Source organism: Peromyscus eremicus, chromosome 10, assembly GCF_949786415.1.
Source record: "Peromyscus eremicus chromosome 10, PerEre_H2_v1, whole genome shotgun sequence".
Taxonomy (NCBI): domain Eukaryota; kingdom Metazoa; phylum Chordata; class Mammalia; order Rodentia; family Cricetidae; genus Peromyscus; species Peromyscus eremicus.
In genome coordinates, this window is record NC_081426.1 from 5,282,566 (window position 1) to 5,289,257 (window position 6,692).

Below are 6,692 nucleotides of genomic sequence, written 5' to 3' on the forward strand. Positions count from 1 at the left end.
CCTGACTTGGCCTAATCAAGACAATCTCCCACTGCTGTTCACAGAAGCCTGCCTCCTAGGTAAGTCTAGATTTTATTGAGGTAGTCATTAAAACAAACAAACAAACAAACAAACAACAAAACCCTAGGGATTATTTTTATAGTAATAAAGCATCCATTTTACCTCACTGCTCTATGGTGGATTGAATGAACGTGTTCCCCACAGGCTCAGATATTTGAACACTTTGCCCCCATTTGGTGGTGTTATTTGGGGACATGGTGCCTCTTTTGAAGGAAATCTGCCACTGGGGCAGACATTGAGACTTTGCACACCACACACTTCCACTTCACTCTCTTTGCTTCCTGTTTGCAGTCAAAGACGTTATCTCTCAGCTTTCTGCTCGTGCTGGCCTGCCTCCCTCCCACCATAATGGATTTTTATTCCTCTATAACTATAAGCTAAAATAAACTCTTTCTTCCATAAGTGTCTTTTGATCATGGTGTTGACTCAAGCAAGAGAAAAGTAATGAATAAATTCTCTTTGATTTGACTAAAGGAAAGGACAACAATCCTTGATGCATTCATATTTCTCTTATCTAATAACCCTACCCTTTTAGCCAAACTATTAACTGACCTCACCTACATGGTTTATAGCTTGAACAATTTCCTCCCAAAGATCTCCAGTCCACAACCCTTCTACTCAGCAATTTCTCACTTTGCATGGCCAGTGTGACTTACCATGTTTTTATGTTGTACTTAGGATACTGAGAATAGCTAAGAAATATCCCAATGACCATCCAAGTTAGTATCGTCACATATTTACAACATGGAATGTGGGGCCTCAGTGCTATACTGTAATCTTAATTGCACCCTAGCATCTGCCGTTCCCATCTGAGTTCTGTAATTCTTCAACATCCTGTGTCTTCTTTGACTTCATTACCAAATATGCTTGCCTCCTACTTCAGAGACATTAGCTATAGTCCTGATGTACCTCACCTCCACCACTTCATGTACACCTGCCATTTATCCTTGCTTCTCTTAAATCACAAAGAAGCAATACTTACCTGGCAGGAGAGATAATATGATCATGAAGGTGATTTTTCCAGGGTGAGTCTTATCCATTGCACTCTGGATGTGCTGGCCCTGAGATGTCCCAAATGTGGGAAACATCACTGCATAATTTGTGGTAGTGGGGGACTTTGTTTGTACTCTGATAAAAAAATCACAAAGAAGTATGAAAGAAAAATTAATATCTTTTGTGGTGTTATTTTATTTGTGCTCTAATAAATAAAGCTTGCACGGAGATCAGAGGAAAAAGCCAGCCACTATATTAAACATAGAGGTCAGGCAGTAGTAGCACATGCCTTTAATCCTAGCATTTCAGAGGCAGAGATTCATCCAGATCTCTGTGAGTTCAAAGCTACACTAGGAACAGAGCCAGGCATGGTGGCACACACCTTTAATCCCAGTGCTAATTAACCAGAGAGGTCTAGAGGTCTGTACAGACAGACAGGAAGTGATATAGCTGGACAGAGAGGAAGTAAGATGACAGGGCACAGAAGGTTTATGGGCATAAGTATACAGGAAGTAGCTCTCTCTTTGGCTGAGGATTTCCTAGCAGTAAGAGTGTGCCTGGCTTCATTCTGCTTCTCTGATCTCTCAGTTTTCACCCCAATATCTGGCTCTGGGTTTTTAATTAATAAGACCTTTTAAGATTTGTTTTACATCTGGCCCCCAACGTTTGTGGCAAGAATTCACTAAAAAGCCACTTGTGGCCTTGCAGGCTCCCAGCTCTGGCTCAAGCTGCATGCAGCCGGAGTCTCCACTACACATGGACTAGAGTCTCTTTGGCTTCTTCTCTCCTGGTGGGTTGTGGGCTTTCTCTGTATCCCTGTCTCAGACTGCTACCACACTAGGTAGTTGCTTTGAAACTCCCTCAGACCTCTACTGTTCTACTTAGTCAGCAGACTTGATGAAACAATTAAGATATCTTAATGGGAGAAATTAGTTAAAAGAGTTTTTTTCCCACATTAAAAAAATGGGAAATATTTTTACAATGGAGGGAATTTTGTCTCTGTTTGATAACACATTAGGCAGTCTGAAAATGGAACAATTAAATGAGAGGATGATTAATGTTGATGGGATTTACATAATGTCAATTATGAATATTATTGTTTGATCATTTTTGTTTTAGCATTAAAAAGTTTGGTTAATTTGAGTGCCAAGATAAAAGTTTAGAAAAACTTGTTAAGACAGATCATAGAGATATTCAGACCCAGACAGAAGAATTTAAAGGTGAACCTATCTAAGCAATGAATTATATAGTTACACAGAAATAACCTAAGGTTTTCAAACAGGCAACATTAATCTATCTGGTAACCTTACAGAAACTGCCAAATGCTCAAGGCTGTGTATAAGCTAAGTGGACCTCTGTGGAAATGTTAGATTTGAGGAGATTTAAGGAAGCTATAGTCTCATATGTTATGCATTCTCTGTTTGTAAAGCAGATGCTAAACTTGTGGTCAACTTGTAATAGAATTATCCCTCAGGACTGGAAAGATTTGGTTACAGTTGTCCTAGAGGCTGTTCCACAGTTACAATGGAGGACCTGGTGGAAAGAAGAGGCTAAGACTATTGAACAATGATGTAGGGTTAGCGGTATGGAAATTCCCCAAGGTGAACTTCTTGGAGAAGGTGATTATGCTGATATACAAAAGCAATCTTTATGTGATTACCACACACTAATTCTATGCTGCATTGCCACCATGAATGCTTGGGAAAAAATTGAAGAAGTAGGAAAGAAAATTGAGTCATTTACAAAAGTTATACAGGGCCCAAAAGAAACCTTCACTGAATTCTTACAAAGGCTGTTTACAGCAGTAAATAGAATGATACCAAATTCAGAAGCTAGACAGATAATATTTGAATCTCTGGGTTTTGAAAATGCTAATACAACAAGCAAAAGGGTAATTAAGTCATTAAAGGCAAAATTAACACCCTTGAAGGAATGAATCTGAGATACAATGAATATTGAACCTTATGACTATGATGATACTTGGATAGGAGAGGTAATTTCCAGAGGTTTGAAGAATAATAATGTCAGATGATTTAATTGTGGTAAACAAGATCACCTAAAAAGGGACTGTAAACAGGGCATTCCTAGAAACAATGTTTTTTCAAAGAACAATGGCAACAGAATGCCCCTCCCTTCTGGATTGCAGAAGGCGTGGTAAAGACAAACATTGGACTAATGCATGTAGATCAGCAAAGGACAGACAAAGTAATCCTTTGCCTCTGCCATCTGGAAGCTCCTTGAGGGTCCTCTTGCAGGCCCTCATAGCAAATTCATTTCAGTCTTTTCCTTCTATCATAGAAGAAAACCCTTCCCAGTGATATTAAATAACCAATTGCCTATTGTAAAAAAAAAAAAAAAAGCACATTGCTTGGGGTGATAGAACAGATATAGCAAGGAGATAAACAAAATTTGGAGAAATCATAAAGCAATTTTTTTGCAAACTTCTATAAATGAACAAAGGCCAAAATTAAAAACACAAATAAATGAAATTCTCATTGAGGGTCTTGTAGAAACAGGTGTGGATGTAATAATAATTGCACAAGAATCTTGGCATCCAAATTGGCCTCTTCAGGAGGTAAATGTTCAGCTGTTCAGGATTGGAACATCATCTCAAGTGAAACAGAGTGCAAGATGGGTTGAATGTATAGGGCCAGAAGGACAGAGAGGAAAATTAAAGCCATATGTGACTAATATAGCTATGAATCCATGTGGACAGAGTTGTTATAACAACGGAATACCCAGATTAACATTCCTCCAACCTCAGAAACAAACCACAAACTAACACATGTTTCTGAGAAAAATATTAGAATGTATTATAAAGAACAGTCTCCAGCCATCTAGATTGTACAAGAACAGGGCACAACAACTGTTGATCTTTCAAAGACACCAACAGCACCACCTTAAAATGGTTAACAGACAAACCTGTATGGGTTCAACAATGGCCTTTAACAACAGAGAAACTACAGGCCTTAGAACAGCTGGTATAAGAGCAGTTAAATGTTCAGCATATTGAAGAATCAACCAGCCCTTGGAATTCTCCTGTATTTGTTATTTAAAAAAAATCTGGTAAATGGATAATGGTAACAGATTTAAGAGCAATTAACAAGGTAATTCAGTCAATGGGCTCTCTACAATCTGGAATTCTTTGCCTACTCTGTTACCAAAAGGATGGCCTATTATAGTTATTGATTCAAAAGACTGTTTCTTCTCAATACCCTTACAAGAAAAAGACAGAGAAAGATTTGCCTTCATGGTGCCTACCTATTATTATAATAATTCTCAACTGGTTAAGAGATATCAATGGAGGGTTTTCCCACAGGGAATGTTAAATAGCCCAATCCTGTGCCAACATTTTATATGACAGCCATTGGAAGTAATACATAAACAATTTCCTAAATCTATAATTTATCATTACATGGACAATATTTTACTAGCTCATTCAAATGCAGATACTTTAGAAAGAATGTTTGAATAAGCAAAGAAAATTTTGCCTTGTTGGGGATTACAAATTGCTCCTGAAAAGATACAAAGAGGAGATTCTATTAATTATTTAGGATATAAAATAAGTCTACAAAAAATTAGATCACAAAAGGTGCAAATTAGGAGAGATTGATTACAGACTCAATGACTTTCAAAGATTATTCAGAGACATTTCCTATCTATGAATTAGGGTAAAAAATGATGAACTAAGTAATTTGTTCCAAACCTTAGAAGGTGACAAGGACTTAAATAGTCCAAGAGAATTATCTGCTGGAGCCAGGAGAGAACTGGCTTTGATGGAAAAGAAAATACAGGATATATATGTGGATCATGTGGATCCAAAGCTTGATTGCATTTTGGTTATTTTACCTTCTAAGCATTCTCTTACAGGAATATTAATGCAGAGGGAAAATATTATATTGAAATGAATATTTATACCAAATAAACAAAGTAAAAAATTAAAAACATATATGGAAAAGATCTCCGAGTTGATTTTAAAAGGAAAATTGAGACTTCATCAATTAGCAGTAATAGACTCAGCAGAAATTGTAGTACCTTTAACTAATGATGAAATTGACAAATTATAGGCAGAAAGTGAACCTTGCCAAAGAGCTTGCAGTATTTTTTTGGGAGAGATTAACAACAAATATCCCAAAAGTGATAGAATTCAACTTATAAAGAAAGCTAACTGGATCCTGCCTTGCATTATATGGGAAAAACCAATATCTGGAGTTCGTACATATTATACAGATGCGAACAAACAAGGAAAAGCAGGTTGCAAATCAGAAAATTTAAGCAAAGTGGTTGAAAATCCTTATAATTCTGTCCAAAAATTGAATTATATGCTATTCTGTTGATATTAATGGATTTTTTGGGACCTCTAAACATAGTTACTGACTCTCAATATGCTGAAACAGTGGTATTACATATTGAAAGAGCAGAATTTATCCCTGATGAATCAGAATTAAGTTCACTCTTTATTCAGTTACAAGATATAATCAGGAATAGGAATCATCCCTTATATATAACTCACATCTGATCCTATATGGTCTGCCAAGCCCCCTAGCACAAGGTAATGATGAGATTGATAAATTATTGAAAGGAAATGTGCTGGAGACCTCAGAATTTCATAAAAAATATCATGTCAATAGTAAAGGTTTAAAAAAGGATTTTTCCATAACCTGGAAACAAGCCAAGGAGATTGTAAGGAAATGTCCTACTTGTTCCTTTTATAATCAGGCTCCATTACCAGCAGAATGTAACCCAAAGGGTACTCAGAGAAATGAAATTTGGCAGATGGATGTGTTTCACTTTGCAGAATTTGGAAAACTGAAATATGTACACCATACCATTGGTACTTTTTTCAGGATTTCAATGGGCAACTACTTTGAGTTCTGAAAAAGCTGATCCTGTAATCACTCATTTGCTAGAAGTTGTGGCCATCATGGGTATACCTGCACAAATTAAAACTGACAATGCTCCAGCATATGTCTCTGGTAAAATGAAACAGTTTTTTTGCTTATTACAATATAAAGCATATTACAGGTATAGCACATAATCCTACAGGCCAAGCAGTTATAAAAAGATCAAACAGAACTCTAAAGGATATGCTAAATAAACAGAAAGGGGTAACAAAAAAAACCCAGAAATAGATTACATAATACTCTCTTAACTTCAAATTTTCTCAATGCTAATGAGAAAAGAACAACAGCTGTGGAGAGACATTGGATAATAGAAAAAAACTACACAATTAAATAGGCCTATATACTTTAAAGATGTGCTGACCTCAGAATGGAAGCCAGAAGATGTGTTACATTGGGGACAAGGTTTTGCTTTTTGTTTCTACAGGAGAAGAAAAGCTATGGATATCATAAAAATTGATAAAGGTTCAATTTGAACAAGAGAGACTTCTTAATTAGAAGAGATGATAGTTTATCAACCAGCATGACCATTCATTTAAAGTAACTTATACCACTAACAAATGCTTTTCATTTAATCAAATATAACTTGCCAAAAGGGAACCTCCTCAAAGTTAGGGTTGGGGAAGGCTTTTTGTTTTTGTCTTCCAGGAGAATGAAGGCTAAGAAATCTGAAGAACACTGGACAAATGAGACATCTGAAGAAAAAAAGAACAAATCATGTAGAAAAAAAAAGTTCCA

The 6,692-nt window shown here is 36.4% G+C and overlaps 1 non-coding gene across 1 annotated transcript; it reads left to right on the forward strand.

The window, feature by feature from the left end:
- The first annotated feature begins 1,034 nt into the window (after positions 1 to 1,034).
- Positions 1,035 to 1,192, forward strand: LOC131921336 (U1 spliceosomal RNA). Its single transcript, XR_009381962.1, has one exon. It is a non-coding gene; the product is annotated as a U1 spliceosomal RNA (small nuclear RNA).
- Positions 1,193 to 6,692: the final 5,500 nt, after the last annotated feature.